Here is an 18,913-nt window from a genome sequence, read left to right as displayed (position 1 = left end):
CAGTTGTGCCTGAGGGTGGATCCGGCTGCACCTAGGTCCCTGAGCCTTGCAGAGTGTCACACTAAAGAATGACACCAATGTTCAGAAATGTGTGAAACGTGAGCTCCAGAGAGGACAGGATGGGGAGGAGCAGCTAAGCCAGTGCCAAAAAGGGATTTTTACAGAACAAAATAGTGAGTCAAACCAGTGGTTGGAGGGAGAGGAGGAGGGTAAGTGCTGGTGGTGATAAATCATACCCCAAAAATAGCTTATTTCCTCAAGGTGGGGCCTGCAAGCTGTATAAAAATTCTGCCTTCCAAGTGCTCCCCAGACCATTGCACTGCTTCGAACTCCCACTGCTGACAACCTGGGTAAGTCCAGCTGCACTACATATACATGCACTGATTAAGAGCTAACTCTGGGGCAGGTGATCAGACAAGACAGTGATGTGGGGGCCAGCACTCTCAAGAAAGAGCATGGAGAGACTGAAACAAAAGAGCTAGGTTGGATTCCTTGTACTGAGACAGGTGGATGCAAGTCTTTGGCTGGTCTTCAGTGAGGACTTGCTCCTGAAGAAATATCTATTATAGCATAGCTAATTAGCCATCATTTGCATTTGCGGTGACTGGTAAATCTGTACCCCACTTATTTTCCAAGGGTTTTTGAGGCTGTGGGAAGCGGAGGACCCGGGAGCAGTGGGTGGAAAAGCTGGGAGCTTGGGAGGCAGATGCCGTCTCGGAGAAGATCCAAACCAGAAGCTTTTGGGGAGCTCTGCTGACACAGAGCCCACTGCAGTCAGATTCCTGGCCACTGCCAGAGGTAGCAGCTCCTGCCCCTTATGCCCCATTGCCACTCACAAAGTGCTGCAACAAGCATGATGTACTCTTCATCCTCTCATATCTTCCTAGGTACAGAAACAATGTCTCATGACCAGCAGCAGATCAAGCAGCCATTCCAGCCACCACCAGAGAGCTCCCAGCTGTGTCCTCCTCTGAAATTCCTGGAAAGCTGCCCTTCTGCTCCACCAAAATGCCCAGAGCCGGCCCCACCTCCTCCCAAGGGCCCAGAGCCATCTCCTCAGCCCCCCATGATGCCCACCTGCTGAGAAGGGCCACATGGCCAAGCCGTTCTAGCCGGCACTGTGAACCAAACGGCAGAATCTGCAACAGCACAATCTTGCTTCTCTTATTCCTGAATCAGGACCTCTCATTGCATCAGGCTCACCCCCCTTCCCTGTGTCTGTTTCTACAGCTTTTATCCCCTCTCAGGCAGTAAGCTGGACTTGAACATTGGGTGTCACCATACCATTTGTTTCGGGCAAATGTACAGCACAAGTTATCCCCTGTTTCTCAATGCGCTCCTTAAATGCCTAATTACCCGTTTCATAAACATCTTGAGATAGACCCAGCTAAAACCAGGAACCGATCAAGGCTGAAAACTAGGGTTGCCAACTCTATTTAAATCTATTCTGGGAGGTTTCCAGAGTGCCAGTGTGCCTGCCACACAACACGGATGTGCCCACGTGCTTGCATATATTGGTGACAGATTACAAAGAGTAGACTTTACATCCAGAAGGCAAATGTGCATGACTCTTGTACCATCATCTTGCACATGCATCATCAAAGAGCTACTCAACACAGCTCACAAAGACACTCTCATGGACCCAGAGGGACAGACTTCCATCTTCAGCTCCCTCTGTGCAGAAATGAAGTTTATTTCCTACTTATGGGGACTTTTTACCATCTTGTACCATCTACACTTTTCCTGGAGCCTGATGAAGGGACTTTGATCCCAAAAACTTGCAGAAAGGGACAGTTTTCTTGCCATTTTCCAGTTGGTCTAATAAAAGGTATCATTTTGGAACTAAGGGTTCTAGTTTTTTGCATGTCTTTTTGTCTCAGACCAACACGGCTACCAAGTACACCCCTGCACATGACTCTTACATTTTAAAAACCTACTGGACCACTGTATAAATTGGATTCAACATTTAATATTTATCTTAATGAATGCCCTATCATTTATCTTCTGGGTGACTCTCAATAGTCTCCTGGAGATTTATATGCAATTCCTGGAGAGTTGACAACCCTACTGAAAAACAGGGGTCTTGTAACTGCCTGGGAACAAAAGCAGAAGAACATTTTGTGTGTTCCCTAATAATGTGGGGCTTTGTGCCCGTTGTCCTGGTTTTTCCACCTGAAGGCACCTTGTTCAGGGCTGCAGTCCTGTGTCCTTCACTTCTTTTTGCCATTAAAATGAATGTTGTATGGTAGAATCTGCCTCCAGGTGTTTCTCCCGATTTCCCTTTCTTGCTATGCATCTCCTACTGGGAGATAAACAGCATGAACAAAAGGAAACCATTCATGCTGAGGGGATCTGCACAGCAGGAGACAGGTGCCTCCTAGCCATCAGATTACCAGAGACCAGGGAGAGAAAAATAGAGCAATTTTCACTTTGAAATATTATACTATCCACAGCCAACCAAGCAAGCCAGGTTTTTGATGATTTCTGGCTGATGCACCCATACGTTAACCTGTATCAGATGCAAAATGAGCATGATTCACACAGCAAGAAAGCAGCCTTTAAAAAAAATTGGGTATATAAGAAACTGGTAAGTGGTTTCAACCCAATGCAAGCTTCATTGAGGGGTAAGAGGGCAGGAAGCTGGTTTGATCTGGGCCAGCTCTGCTTAAAACTATGCAGCTATATAGGGCTACTTTACTTTAAGCCAGTTGATGATCTGGCTGCCAAGGAAACCTAATTAGGTAAAATAATGAATCAAACACCGAGTGCCCATTGCATGACAGTATTGGCAGGCAACAAGAATCTACTGATGTGGTCAGAGCTTCTCACTCTGAACTTTTTTATGTGATACCAATAAAACTGAACGTTCTTCCCCACCTTCATTTTCACAATTGTGGTGGTTTTAATGACCCGAGCAAAGGATCCCTGGAGCAATATCACAAACAAGCCTGCATGCACCAGGTCAACCCTATGCAAGTTACGTAGATTTAAGACAACTGAACTGTTGGCAGTGAACAATTTTGATACCAGGTGGTCTTTCAAAGGGTTTCCTTGGCTATGTCCCACTCTCAAGCAACACATGAGCTATTAAATATGACAATTCAGGACAATGCCTTGGTCAGTGTGTGTTCTTTCCTTATATTTATCCTTGTCTGTTATACTGTGGCCTTGCACCCATAGATCTTGGCATTGGTTACCAGCAAGATCAGCACCAGTTTGCTACATGGCAAAGCTGAGGTTCGCAATAGTTTCCACAGCAGACCTGAGACTGGAACCCAGCTGTCCCGAGTCCCAGTTCTGTAGGAGATAGGAACCCACAAAATCAGCCGTAACCCTCTCTGACCATATCTTTACAATAAAATCTGTCTAGAAATACTATTCAGCACCATTCATTTACTGCCATTCATCGACTGCCATAAATGATTCATGCAGTGTTTGGAATACCCAACTAATTCATATTCCTCAAACAGCTTATTTAAACACATTTTGCCATTACATCATTTGGGAAATGCTGATTTGGGGTTATTCAGCTGGCACTAGGAGGTGCCTTTGTGCAATCAATTATTCTACAATAAGTTTATACATATCCTCAAGTGATTCACTGTTCCCCCTTTAAAAAAAAAAAAAATGTTATGGTTTAAACAAGAGCAATAGGGCTCAGCAGGCTAAACTGATGAGCTAGGCAGATGAATCAGAGCAACTTAATCACCAATTTTGGACACCTGCCATTTTAGCAAGAAACTCAAAAATTGTGACTGAGCAGGGAGCCCTGAGGGAACACATGGCCACAAATATGCCTGCAATTTGGAGTTGCATTCTCTCTCAGAGGAGTAATGTGGCCTTTGAGAGCTCAGAGGTGCCCCCCTGTGGGTATGAACGTTTCAGACAGGTTTCCAGGTCCAAATACTTTGTGGATATAAAATGATGTCAGGCCTCTCCTGTCAAGTAGCTATGTGGTTTATTGTTTTTTTAACATCTAATCAGTGGTTTAAGTCACTGATGCAACGGCACCAGAGAAAGGCACCGTGCTCGATATTACACCATGTAATAGTGACAATCCAGGGGCTTAGAGAGCCCTCAGCACTGATTTTTCCATTCACATTCATTTTCCATTGCTCTGCTGCCCATTCAGAATGGGCCGGGCAGTTCCTCTGAACAGCGAGGACTGTCTAGCTTGCTCTGATAGCAAAACGGGGCCTTCAAAGGAGTAGGAACAGCCATGGTGTAGATTAGACATGAGGACGCTGAACAGCCCTGGTCCCACTTTCTGATGAATAGGGCAGACCAAGAGTATGCACAGAGTGAACTGAGTAACAAGGATAGGACCCTGTAGCAAAAAGCCTTGCAAATCAGTGCAGTCCTGAGACTGCTTGTATTGATACCAAGGGCCAAGTAGGGCTCTTTATCACCCCAGAGGGGCAAACTGGTAGTGTGAAGTCATTTTCCCCCCTGTTTCCATCCTGGCCCCACAGACAGGAAAGGAGCACCTGAGAGCCTACTGTGGTGGGTGCACTGTACGTAATGCCACGTGCCACAGAGCAAAGCTGCATGTAAACAGCAAATGCCCAGCAATTTCTTCTCGGACCAGCAAGTGCCCAGTGCAAGGTACTTGGGATAGCCTTGACGAGACCCCCTGGGCCCGTCAAAGAATTATTCTGACTCCTCCAGGCAGCACAGACAGTCCATTAAAAAGAGGGAACAGACCGACAAAGCGGTGTTGTTCTCTACAAATTAATATAGGGATCCTCTGACTATTTGGGGTTTCTTGGTGCCCTCTAGCGTAACACCTCAGCCTTGCAGTACCCGATCAAAAAAAGTCCTTTCCAAACCAGCCTGCAGCACAGATTTTGAAGGGTTAAATCCCACACTAGGGTTCCCACCCCTTTCTAGCTACAGCTGGAGGGAGAGCTGAGGGAGAAGAGCTGCTGCATTTGCTTTTCCAGCACTTGCCCTGCAGTCCCTTGTTCCCCAAGCCCTCAGCAGACTGTCTGAGACAGGCAGATATAAAGCAGAGGTTACCGATGATTGCACTGCAGGATAGGAGCACAGCCAGGAGATGCTGCTGCTTGGCAGCATGAGCAAGACTCCAACAAGCAGACTTCACAGGGAGGTTTGCCTTTGCTGATTATAGGATTTCTCTACTCATCCACTTCTTTGCTCTAAGGAAGGAGTTTGGAAAGCAGCCACTCTTCATGTCCTGAAAGACCTCTCCAGATTTTCCCCGCTTTAAAACGGACCCCAGTGATACTTGTCGAAACAGGATTACTGCAGAAGGAGTCGGCAGAGGCAATCATGGGATGTTGTGGCATGCAATACTGGTTTAAAATTTTAAAAAAAGGATAGAACTGCAGAATACCCTCTAAGCCTTTCCATTTCTGGGGAGATTTTCATTCTGCCTGCCCTGCACTACATATGCCGACCCCACTGCTGAAATGCAGCCACCTCTGGGCTGGAGACGGACAGCTACCCAAGGAGGGTGCCACAACCTCGCACCAGACACTGGCTCAGGAGGGTAAAGCAGCAGCCCATGTTCACCTGACACTTCCAGGGGTAAGTTACGGAGTTTGAAATGCAACTATCCAGAATGAAACGCGACTCAAACATGGCAATTAGCAGCCAGTCCCTTGAAGAGATCTTGTGGGATCTTTACCAGCTACACCCCAAGATAGGTGTTGGTTTGACCTGAATTTCAGTAAGTCTAGCAGCACCCCGCAGTGGCTCTGGATGGGTACTGAATTGGCATAAACAGCACCTCCTGCTGTCTCACGAGTGCCACTTCTTTGCCCCACCAGGTATCCTTCCCATAGCCTTCATAATTATTTCTATCCATTTACAAAAGCAGTGCACAAATGCAATGAATAAAACAGACTCAGCCCAGCAAAACCCTGCATGGGTTCCAGCTAAGCTGGATGAGCAGTATTGCCAACTCTTAACATTTTTGGCATTGTTTTTAAAGGCTACACTTCGGAAATGACGGGGGGGGGGAAAGAGTAGCTCCTTCTTTGCACCTCTCCCCCCTTCAAGTTTTTCCACAGACTTAAGAACAACACCAAAAAAATCACGAGAGCTGGCAACACTGAAGGGGAAAAAAAAAACAAAAATCCCTCTTGAGAAATTCCTACAAAAGAATTGTGGAGGGTTTTTCCTATGCAAAGAAAGTTACTTTTTTTTTTTTCTTCTTTTTTTTCTTAATTATTACTGAGCTCAGATCAGAAGTTTTAGGCTGTTTGCAAACAACTGAGTCAAACAAATGAGCTCCCTCTTGCATTTCTAAAGGGATAACCTGAAATATTGCAAGGGGGCAGGTTCTTGGCTGGTAAAGAAGCGTGGGTGTGAGAAAGCAAAACAGAAGAGGGAGGTTCTCAAAGCAGGTTTGTTGTAATTGCACCGTGCGTCCACCTGCAAGCTCCTGCTAGCAGAGGCTAAGGTAGATTATTGCAATATTGCCAGGGTCCATTAGTGTAGAAGAGCAAGTACATAGTGTTATGGCCTCTGCACGGGTACATTATTAATACAGCTCCTGTGAAATGCAGAGGGGTAGGAAAAGAGGTCACATTTCCATTGAAAGCAATAGCAAACCTGTTTCAGTTCATAACAACTTACCTGGTGATTAGTCAGGCTTAGTGCAAGTGAGCTCTGGCAATCAATGGCTCAACCTGAGCCACCTGGAACCTGATTTACAAAGGGTCTTAGCACACTGTATTTATATTTCCTTGCAGTCCTGCCCAGACTTGAGGTTTTATGATGAGGCCATAGAGGATGGAAGAAAGCAAACACCGTCCCTCCCTTTTGGAGGTACAGAACTGAGACTCAGAGTGCAGAGGGCAAGATTTTTAGTTATAGAAGTGGCCAGATTAGAGGCAGCTGGGGCTACTTTAAGTATCTGTCTGCACCTCTGGCTGCCTAGTTACCTTTCCAAACTCTGATCCTGACCCCAAGAGCACTCACTAGCTTCACCCACCCCAAAACCATTTCACCTTTCTGTGGAGCCCTGCAGGTAGTTTCTTAGGATCAGCTCTACATTGGGACTAGAGTAACTCTAGGACCTGCTCATAAATACATTCCCCTCCTTGCCACCTGGGTACAACACTCACAGCTGTGGAGTATTAGACCAAGCCTATGTAAGGGACTAAATGAGCTCTCTTAAGAAAGTTATCCTAGTACAGGTCTAAACCCCCAGCAAACTGACCTGAAAGCTTGTGGGGGCTAAACACTGCCTCCTGGAGACTAGGGTGCGCTTTGCTCTTGGAGTCATGCATCACGTAACACAGGTGCAACTGCGTACTAGTTGAGTCAGTGTTTTTAGCAGAGCCCACGCAGCATGAGTCCTCCAGCAAGAGCAGCAGATCCTGTCAGCATGTGGTGTTTTTGGTGGTCTGTAAATCACCTACACTAGCTTGGGTGGGTCATTGATACCTTCTGGCATCCAGGGTATTCATTAAATCTGAGACCTTATTGCAACTCCTTTAAGGGCCAGCCTCCAGATCTCAGCTTTCTAGCTCTGGTGTCTGTTCAGAAGCCAGGTGCCTCTGTGATCTATACTATTTTCTGCCTAGATAACTACATGGCTTAGGGATGGAAGTTTTTCAAAAATGAGGGCAGGTCTTGGGACCACCGGTGCCACTGGCTGTTAGTGGGACTTGTACTCCGAATCCCTCAGCTGCTTTAGACAATCCCATCCCTGCTGCTTTCCAGAGGGACCGGCCTAAAAGTAAATTTTCATGGAAACTCTTGAGACCTGCCTGTGCTCTGCCCCTTTGAAAAGCCTACACCTTACTAAGGTGTCTGATCATTTGCCTAGATGTTGGCACCTACTTTGGGGTCGTAGTTGTGTTATCTTTTTTTTTGTGCCATTCTTCCTCAGAGGCTGTCACCTCTCCTTTAAAACCCATTTCCTCAAGGTTTTTAGAACCCCAGGCTCAAATTCAGGATACCTTAATGCTGTCCTGAACCCTGAGTCAGGGCCCACAAGATGGTTCTTGGCCAGTCCTTATCAGATCAGAATCACGTTCCCAGTCCCTCCAGATTGATACCCGGCAGTCAAACTGGATAGTCTTGATTATGGAGTAAGAGCTCCCTGTTGAGAGGACTGAGGAGTTCCCTCAAAAATAAACCAGCAGCAGGATATGACTACCTATGCAACTAAAGCAATTTAGGAGTACAATGACTGCATGGGACATACAGATGGGGTTAATCACAGCAGTAGGACGAGGGACAAAGATTATGAATAAAGAGGAGCCAGGGATGCGCTATATATTCCACCTGTGTCATATGATGTTTAGCTCAGATATTGTTCCCTTCATCTGCTGCCACCTCTGCCTTGTCTTATATATGGGCATCCTTCTCCTCGGCCCATTTCTAATGCATGTTAAGTCACAATTGCAACATTGCATTCCCTCCGATTGCTTAAAGCAGGGTGAGGAGTGACATTTCCACCCTGAGAACCTATTCGAGGCTTCAGAGGTGTGCCTGTATCATAGTAGAGTAAAACCAAAGCTTCGAGGTCTTCCATGGAAAAATGAGAAACGCAGGGCAGCCCCCTGCTCAGGATACGCACCCGGGTTGTGGCTGGATATTGGCTGTGCTGAGATCTCTTATTTTGGTACAAAAATGTCAAAGGTCCTGTCTTTCCTTCCAATGCAGAATGGGAAATATTTTGAAATCTCAGAAGTTTTGCAAGATGGGAAAATAGTTTTCTAATTTGATTTGCTTGTTAATTAGGAGCAATTACAAGAATAATGCATTGCTGTTGCCCTTGTTTTTCCAATTTTTTATATATCATGAGCATTCACATATGACTCAGGAGGCTTTCTAAGTTAATTGAGATGTAAACTAATAACAGATACTCTTTTATTACTGTGATTCATACAGGCAAATTCAGGATAGAGACTGGAATGACCTCTCTCTACATATATCTCCTAAATCAGGGGTGACCAAACTGGTGTGAGTGCCACAAGTGTCACAGGCAGCGTCGGTGTATGGCATGCAGTGGATCAAGCAGGGGACAGGAAGAAGAAAGCAGAGCAGGGCACCAGGCAGGGAGCACAGAGAAGGGAGCAGAAAGCAGAGCAGCAGATCATGCAGAGGAAGGGGATCAGAGAAACTCTCAGGTAGCATTCAGGGTCAATTTGCTGCACAACTGCCAAAAAAGTTGGGCCCCTGTCCCAGATCATGACAGTCGTTTGTAACACCACATCTGGATTTCTTTCCGTTCATATTTCTGCCCCAAGGAAGGGGGGAAAAATCATGTTGACACTGGATTATTCAGCACAGGAGACTCAGGTACCAGGGGCACAGAAGCAGTGAAGGAGCTGAGCAAAGTAAAATGGAATAAAAATAAGGAATGTCAGCAGCACACAGTGGACTGCTGCAAACTCCACACCACAGCCATGTGGGTCCCTAACTCCCAGCCAGCTCTGAAATAGGGTTAGCCCCTGTTCCTGGAGAAGTGTGCAGCTCCAAGCAGTGTTGCCACCCATTTCATCCAGGTCTAAGGGCTTGATTCTCCCTTCACGCTACTGCAAACCAGACCTCCAACGCCGTCTTTGGAAGGGCACCAAAGTGAACCAGATATGAGAGCAGAGTCTGGCATAGGGCACTGCATGCAGCTGTATGCAGGGAGGGCAACAAAGCTGCTCTTTTTCCAGATTAATGTTGTGACAGGAAAAGCTAAGGGTTTCTCTTCTGTGCCCTGCCAGAGCTATTCTGACTTCTGGCAAGAGTGAGACACTCAGATGACTCACTTTTCCCTTATCTACACCAAAAGCGACTAAACCGGTATGATGAATTACTGGAAAACTGTGGCTTTTTTCCAGTTTACAGGAAAGGCCCAACTCTCCTCCCACACTGGGATAAACATAGAGAATCTCATTAAAACCAAAGGGCCTGATTATCCACAGCTCTGTGTTATCAACCGCATCTTCACAAAATGGGGGGAAACTGAGGCACGGGAAGGAAAATTGATCAAGGCCACCCAGCAAAAGCAGCAATAGAGTTGGGAACATGAGCTATGTTTATGCCACCTTGTCCCATGTGGCTGGGAAGCACTAGGCAAGCCTGCCAGAAAGCCTCTGGACACAATTCTGTATATCAGGCCTCTCAGTGGACTCAAGCACCTAAGTGTGACCCCATTTCACCCTGCTCAAGCCTGGGAAAATCCAAGCCTTGGATATATTTCCACACTGTCCCCAGAATAAGGGGGCACAGGATATGGATCTGGGTCTGTAGGTACCACTGACCCCTAAAAGATGAATACGTTTGTGAATCTGAAGGGAAAATGATTGTTTTGCATACAAGACCTGCAGCAGGTATGACTTCACAGTAGCTACATCACATGTGGATCCAGCCTATGGTATATCTAAACAATGAGGCTAGGTACAGACAGTCATAAAGCCCAAGGCAGATTCGATCTAAGTCACACGGTTTTCTGGAAGCAGAATAGTTTAAATAAGCAGCAAACAGGACACACATTTGCCTTGTAGTGGTAGTGGGGGGCAAATCTTAGGTCAGATCCTGCCCTGTTTAAACCAGTTTATGCATGCCGAACGGCTGTTCTGTTACAGGGATAGACCGGTTTCCAATCATTTATACTGGTAAAAGTGTAGTACCTGTACCTGGCCTGAGAAATGGTGCCTGCTTAATGGCACTCTTTGACAGAATGACTGTCCTTCCCTTACCAAAGAGCCATGTGCGGGGCAGGGCCCCGTGATCTCTCCTCTTTCATAACCTGTGTGTGGGGTGCCATCAAGAGAGTATTAAGCAAACATGTCGTGAGAACATTTGAATGAGTCTCCTTGCCTAATCCTCCCTCTTGCTAATTACACTCCACCCTCCCAATGCAGCTTTGCCAGCCCAAAATCCCAGGCTGCTGTGCGGCGTCATTGCTATGAGGCCATTCAAACCTGCTCGCTGCAGCTGGGAGATGCCACATGAAATCAATGAGAAGGTTTAAGAGGGCAGGGCCCTGCACAAGAGGGACTGGGTAAAATGAGGCTTCTTGTTGCCTGGCAAGGACTCAGCTGCTCCTTTTAATGGGAAAGTGTTTCTCCTGAGCTAGGAAAGAGTCGCTTGTGCTTAAGGCCCCGGCCAAGGCCTGGCTTGACAAAGCCCTGCCTGGGGTGATCTCATGGGGGCTGGTGCTCCTTTGGGCAGGGGGTTGGACTAGATGCGTCCTCCTGAGGTCCCCCTAACCCTCATTATCTATGATCCTATGATTTTATGAAGGTTTTGGAGCTCAGAGTGAAAGCCCTGGCTCAGCCACAAACTCTTTTTGTGGCTCCGGACAAGCCATTCTGTTCTCTCTGCACTTCGCTTCTCCATCCGTGACCTGGGGTTGATCACTCTGTCTTGTTTCTTTATACAGGGAGCTCCTTGGGGCCCACATACTGTGTCCTCATCATGCTGACAGGATCCTGATCTCCCACTGCAGGAGCCACCTCTATAATAAGGAACTACAAATAAGAAACAACATCATCAGCAGCCTTCTGCCACCCTGCATATAGGGAGGAGCAGCAGCAGCATCTACCAGAGGTCAGGCAACCTGGGGTATCTTCTCAGGATAGCACTTGAGCTCAGAAAAACAGGCAGGTGCAATCAACAGAGGGAAATGAGATCTTCCCTCACCCACCTTGAGAAGGGGAAACTGCAAGACAGATTTTATCCCCCACTTTGCTGTTTTCGCATGGTTACCTGAATCTCAGGAAGGCATGGTCCCAGCAGGAAAGTGGCTGCCATGGTGGCCCACAGCCATCCAGGAGATGTTCCAGCAGTGGTAGTGGTGGAGACTGCCACAGGAAAGGTGGAGGCTCATCAAGCCATCAGAGTGAGGGCTCATCAAACCAAAGCAGGGGCAATGGCTCATCTGGCCATGACGGGGACGACCTAGACCTGGAGGTCAAGGTTCCTTGCAGCCTGGACAGCAGATCAGAGACCCCGGTGGATACCACAGCAAAAACAAGTGTTGCAGAAGCGACGTTACAGCTTGCAGTTCATGAGAGCACATCCTCTTGGTGATTTCTTTAAACTCTTTCCCAACCCCAAGCTATCAGCAGTAGCAGTAATGCTGTGGTAGGATGTAGGAGCCCCAAGCATGGACCTCCATTTGTGCTTGGTGCTGTACAAACACAGAGTGTGATGCAGCGCCTGTCCCAAGGAGTTTATAGTCTAAGCAAGCTTCTGTAAAAAATGTATATCTCCACTCCTCAAATAAACACTGCAACTGTCTGCTCCCCAAACACAGACAGCCTCAACCGGTACCTGCTAGCATCCAGCAGAAGAGCCCCAAGGTGCACTGCAGCACACCCGGCAGAAGTCGGTGGTACCGTTTCAGTACAGGGGACGTTACAGAACTTGCCGCAGGTTCATTCCCTTACAGGTGGCAAACGAGCACTGCCCGAAGCACAGGCCAATAAGAGAGTCGGCCTGAAGGTTCAGGAGTATAGTTTAGGCACTGTAAGTGATATTTTTAGTCCTTCATTTTGTGGTTTAAGGGTGTGAAGAACAACCGCAACCTGTGCACCCAAACTGGAGTTGCTGCTGCTCTTCTTATTATTCATAAGGCTTTGGCAGCATACAAGCTGCTGGGTCTACAGTGCAAAACAGGACAAAGCAATTCATTACACCCCCATCTAAGGGTCTGAAGCCAATTACTGGTCACCGTACCACTCCCTAGTGACCCTGAGCTCTGTTTGCACACAAAAGTCATAAGACATCACAACACAAATGTACAACATGTGCAATACAAATCTTTTCAGTCTAGTGAACAAACTTATACCAGTGTCAATGGGCTGACTGGGTTGTGTTGACACTGCTCCCCTCCAAAATCCAGGCCTGCCTCTGACAAAAGAAGTCGTGCCCACATGCTCCTCTCTCAGTATGCCAGGACTGGCAATTAGGCAAACAGACAACTCAGAAGTGGCTCTACGTGGCTCACAGCAGACTTGTATATCCCCTCTGCAATGCTCTCAGGTCTCCCAAGACTGAAGCCTTGAGCCCAGCCCTATGCAACACACTCAAAGCTGCTCCTACCTGCATGCTTAACATACCTACTGTTCACTGCTAGGCACCAGCAGCAGCAAGTCTGCGGGGTTATTTTTGTCAGATGTCTCTAAAGATGGCCCATTCCTGCGCAAAAAGAGGAGCCAGCTGTACTGGGGTGAACAGTGGGGGATCCCTGTCCCGTCCCTAAGTCATCACCATGGGTGGAGGGTGCATTGGACAGCATAATTGCACACGGGCTAGAAGCTGTAATGATATGACTAGATTGGTAAAAAACATCACACCCATAATAAAACAGTTACTCTTGCACCACAGCCTGTGGACAACTGGGATCCTAGTCATCTGTAGTTTGTTTTCCTCCTATGCCCATCTTCCTATAAGCCACATGCTCCTTGGCTACATATCAGCTGCAGTAAGGGAAACAACCCAGACTTACAACAGCAGAGCATTTGGAGCAATGTGTTTTGTCTTTTTTATAGGCTCCTGATGGTAAAAACTCATTGCTTTTCCAGTCCTTTTTTTTATACAGCCCTCGACACATTGTGGGTGTCACCAGATACACATAATGGACTAGCAGCAATGATCACCATGAACCAATGATCACCATGAATTATGTCAGACCATCCTCACAACCATAGAACAATATGAACAGCACCGTGCTGACATTATTCTTTTTTACTCAAGATAAATGATTTATCAAAAGCTTCCCCAAGCCCTTTCCTTGTTGGTAGTTCCTATGGACTGGGCACAGATCCAAAGGCTTAGTTTCTGTTTCAGCCACCAATTTAAGAGCACCTCTGCTTCTGCCCGGTTCCCCCAAGCAGGCGGGCCTTCCACTGGTCTTTTTATATGGTTTAAAACAACAAGGGTTGTGGAAGGGAGATATTCATCAAAAATGACAAGTCAAGAGATGTTGCCAAGCAAGTGGGCAGCTGAGGCTGGGTTTGGCTGGTAAATAAACCAGTCATTGCCCCAGCGTATGTCTTACTTCCAGCAGGAGGCCTTAGATACTGTATAAAAGTCTCATCTTCCAAGCATCCTCACTCCTCTCAACTTTTTTTTGCTTTCTTGTGCTGCGGGACAAAGTAAGTTGCTTTATAATATAGCTTGTTCTGGTTGCTAAAAATTAATCTTCTTCATTGCTTCTGGTTTCTTCACTGCAAGAGACCCAGCAGCCCCCCAGCAGCCCCTGCAGCAGCAGCAGAAGTAGTCGCTGCTTAGCGATGCCCAAATCAAGCAACCGTGATGGCAAGCACATCTCATGACCTCCCACCACCTGAAATGAACCATGCTTTGCATGTACCACTGCCGAGTCCTTCATTCCTGATGCAACTGGCTGTGCATCTCCGATGCACTTTTAATGAGAAATTTGGTGTGCAGGCTGGTGTAAGGGTGGTTTCACATACTAATCTCAAGCTTCAGTGTCCAGCTGTAGGCATGAGACAATAAAACTGGTCATTCTGGAGAGTTTAGGTGTCTAGGTGGTTCTTCTCAAACCCTGAATGCATTCCCCTTACCATAGTTTTCTTCTGAGTAAAGACCCTGGTGTGTTAGAAATACAGAGGGGTAAGGGGTCTTCTGGGCTGAGTCTGGTCTACAGGATGAGTCTACAGGGTTCACTCTGAAAGCAACATGCAGTAGAGATAGTCAGATACGAGACCTGGAGAACTCAAGAGACCCACGTGTAGGAATCGTTCCTTGGTTCTGTTTCTATGGTCATTGCATATGCTGGTTTTGGAAGAGTCTGGACTGCACACATGGGTATCCCACAACATGAGTGAGCAGCAGACTGTAGTTACTAATGCAGATTATAATGATGCAGATGATACCAGGATAGATAAATCAAATAATTATTGGAAAGGACCTCAGGAGGTCTTCTAATCCACACCCCATGTGGTAGCCTTCTAGATGATGCAAGGCTAGCACATATCATTCATAAAGGTTCATGTATCTTCCATCTCTCTAACCATTTCATGCTGCCATACATCTTTCAGGTATCTGAGAGTCTGCTCACTGACATGGAAATGCTTCTAGATACAGCTCAATTTCCACACCACAGCCATGCCAAGCAGAAAAATATTGAACAAGGTGGAAGCTGTATGGGCAAATTTGGAAAGCAAATGATCTGGGGTGGAAATCCACCTGGCATCAGCAGTCCCATGTTTAAGGCAGCGGGAGTCCTTCAGATCTAGACTTTATGTCTCAATCAAAACCCACTGCAAGGCTCAACTCTTGCTCTCTATCTTAGGGATAACCTCTTATCCCCAAATGCCCAAATATGTGTTCTATATAGCAGGAGCCTAAGAGGGAAAAGATGTCAACCAAACTAGGATTAAAACCTTCACCAAAAGGTAAGGACATGGAACTGTTCAGCCTGGAGAAGAAAAGACTTCAGGGGGACTTGGTAGCAGCCTATAAGTATATAAAGGGTGCACATCAGGGTCTGAGGAAGCATCTGTTCATGAAGGCACCCCAGGGGAAGAGAAGGAATAACCATCATAAATTGCTAGAAGATCACTTTAGATTGGACATAAGGAAAAATGTCCTTATGGTTCGAGTGCCCAAGGTCTGGAACAGACTCCCCCAGAGGTGGTACAATCGCCTACTCTGAAAATCTTCAAAAAACATCTGGACGCTCACCTTGCTGGGGTCACCTGACCCCAGCAGTCTTTCCTGCCCAAGCGCAGGGGGGCTGGACCTGATAATCTCAAGAGGTCCCTTCCAGCCCCTAACATTTATGAATCTATGAATAAGGACTTACATTTAGGGAGCATGGATATAAGACCACCCCCAGTACATAGCAATGACTTCATTGGCTTGTCCTCTGTGACAACTGCGTACAGGCGAAGACCAGAAGGTTGCATGTCCATTCTCTGCCCAAACAGGAGGCTAGGAAAGGGGCTGAGAGGAACAAGGGAACAGGCAGGGACTTTGCTCTGCCCTGTGCACTGCCCACTCGCTGCCCATGCACCAGGCAGCAGAGCAGACCCTGCACCAGTCTAGGGCTCCATTAGCAGAGAGCTGCGGGGTCCTTTCTGGAGGAAAATAACTGCACCACTCGGGGATGACCCTCCAGGCTCTGTGCAGCCTTTAGTGATCCAGACACAAGGCACAAAGGATCTAAGATGCACTCAGGACTCAGGGTTAGTAGTAACCTAGTTCAAATTCACTACACATCCATTCATTCCCATCCCTCCGTGCATAGGATGGTAAAAGGAATTTCCCTGGAAGGGAAGCTTTGTATTCAGTATGGCACTTTCTGGCAATGTTTTGGAAAGTAAAATAAACCTTTCCTTTTCTAAACTCTACAGCAAGGTAGCACAGATGAGAGGGGTGCTCTGAGCTGCGCAAGCCAACATGATCCAGGCACACAGCATAACCCACAGGAGCCACCTCCCCATTTGGTTAAACCTGCTCATCTGATGTGAATTAAATGTCTTTCTGAGGATGAAACCATGGGTCAAAATATTAGGAAGAAACATTGCATTCATGTTTTCTTTAATGTTGGCTTTGATTTATTTTTTAATTAAAATAAACCATTTTCAGTCATAATGATACAGCGTGGTCTGATACAGACCTGGTTCCCATGATATTGTTGTAAATGTTTAACGCAAAAATGGTCATATCCCAAATTTTGTTTCACTTACTCATAGCTTTTTTGTAAGATTGTAATTAAAAATGGCACCAATTTCTTGTGACACGAAAAGTTGAAAATCTTTCAGGAAAACTACTCCTTTTGAGGGAAAAGGTCTTTTTCCTAACCGAAAACCCTGAGCTTTTTCAGCCACCTCTACTGCCTCTGCTGCCTACAAGATATATTAGTTCTCATCCAACTGCTGAGATAAATCGACCCAGTACAACGGCACGTTCCAAAACAAAGTATCCAGCCACAATATCCTAAAGCCTATGCAAACAGGTGTTTTGTTTTCACAGTCACAAATGAGGAACAAGACAATCTTTGGTGCATCTATGGATTATGCACCCAAACGTACCATACTGGAATACTGCAGCCACGTAGTTTCATCATAAGCTGGTTTTGTTCTTGGCTACAGACTGAAGACCAAATCCTAGACTCCAGCCTCAGGCATTCTGCAAAATTGTAGTGATCAAACCCTCCCAGCCCTCCATGTGAGCAGATCATTATTGCTGCTTTAGAGATTAGGAAGATTAGGAGCAGAGAAGGGAAGTGACCTACGCACGATCACACAGGAATGACATGACCAACCCAGGAAAAATACCTATATTTCAGGTTGTGGGCTGACTCCATAAACACCACATAACACTCCCTTCTATGCATTAAGGTCCCATTCCTACACTAAGCTTCCCACCGTGCCTCTGGTTCCCCATCCGTCAATTTGGGATAGCAACACTGACTTCCTCTGAAGAGCTCTTGGGGAGCTAGCAATGGAAAGTGTTGCATAAAGGTTAAATCTTGGTATCATTCAATGTGTGGTTCACACACAAAAACACTCTGGGGTGAGCTGTTCTGACTGTGCGCACTTTAAAAGGTGACGGCATGGGCAAACGGGCCTCTTCTTATCTGTGAATGTTCCTGTAGTCAGAGCTTTTCTGCCCAACAACCACTCATCACAGGACAGGGGGAGTAACCAACATCAGCATGCTTTTCCTCGGACAGATGCAGATGCAAATATGGACACGTGTTATCGTCCTGCTCTCATACACCTTGCAATGCACAACTGAGCCCTGATTCTAGGCTGAATGTATTTTCACATATCACAGGCACACAGGGGTCCAAATTCTCTCTGAAACCCCCACCCCCTTATATGCTGTTCCACTATATGCTCTGTACCACGCGGAGAGGTACAAAATCAGAATTACTCCAATAGCTTCTCAGCATCAAGCCAGGACAATGAATGCCAACTTGGTGCAGGAAGCAAATAGGGACGAAGCGTGCTCTGCTATGCTAGGCTGGCAGAAAAATCCCTAGAAAGCTGTCAGACCCCAGAGGAAAAGAAACCAGCATGTTCTGGGAGCCTGGGAACTTACCACTACTGAGCACAAAGTCAAGGTTGGCCTCCTCCTTAGTCTGGCACAGGAAGAGGATCTGTTGGGGTTTTACAAGCCGATGTGAGCCCTGGGGTAGTGTGTGCTACAGATACCCTTGGAGCCAAATCTGGAAATGATATGAGTGTCTTACAACCCTTACCAGGGGTGTAAGTTGTAGCCGTGTTGGTCTAAGGACATAGGCAGACCAGGTTCTTTGGGTGAATCTGATATCTTTTATTAGACCAACTTAAATATTATTTATTAATATTATTAAATATTATTTAAGTTGGTCTAATAAAAGATATCAGATTCACCCGAAGAACCTTGTCTGTCTTACAACCCTTAACTACACTTATTCATCTGAAATTGCAGTACCTGGTCCCCATCTTGAATCTTCTGCCAGCTGAGGTGGTGGCTGTGGCACCATCCACCAATTTTATTTCTTGAATGCCAGCAGAGCACATCGAAGCACCTGTTTGAAAGCAAAATCACACCTGATTAGTTATGTGAAGATTCTTCCATCTAAACTTTTCTTTATATATAAAGAGAGAAATGGTTTTTCACCCAGAGAAAAAAGCCTTTCACTGACAGTGTCGGTTTTGCTGCAATATTTTCAGTTATTCATTAAAGACAGCACCATTTTTAGAAATTTTGGAAAAGAACATGCTGGATTTTTGTTGCTGAAAAATGTTTGGTTTTCAGATTTATGTTTGTCCCAGTGGAAAAAAAGCTCAACATTTTCTGCTGAAATGTTGATCAAAATGAAAAAATGTTTTCATCCAGTGTTTCCAACAAGAACACTATTTTGAAAATTACTCTAGTTTGGACATATTGTGCATTGATCTTTCCCAGGTAGCTTAAATGGTGCCTAAATTCTATGGCCTGCTGAAACCCCCCAGGTCTGTGGCCA

General features: G+C 46.2%; 2 long non-coding RNA genes across 2 annotated transcripts; both read left to right on the top strand.

The window, feature by feature from the left end:
• The first annotated feature begins 313 nt into the window (after positions 1 to 313).
• Positions 314 to 1,846, top strand: LOC132245580 (uncharacterized). Its single transcript, XR_009457283.1, has 2 exons — positions 314 to 350; positions 888 to 1,846. It is a non-coding gene; the product is annotated as an uncharacterized LOC132245580 (long non-coding RNA).
• Positions 1,847 to 4,873: 3,027 nt separating this feature from the next.
• Positions 4,874 to 16,553, top strand: LOC109284976 (uncharacterized). Its single transcript, XR_002092637.2, has 2 exons — positions 4,874 to 5,550; positions 11,363 to 16,553. It is a non-coding gene; the product is annotated as an uncharacterized LOC109284976 (long non-coding RNA).
• The last annotated feature ends 2,360 nt before the right edge of the window (positions 16,554 to 18,913 follow it).

The sequence above is a fragment of the Alligator mississippiensis genome, chromosome 15 (assembly GCF_030867095.1).
Source record: "Alligator mississippiensis isolate rAllMis1 chromosome 15, rAllMis1, whole genome shotgun sequence".
In the NCBI taxonomy this organism is placed as follows: Eukaryota; Metazoa; Chordata; order Crocodylia; family Alligatoridae; genus Alligator; species Alligator mississippiensis.
This window is presented reverse-complemented; position numbering and strand designations above follow the sequence as displayed.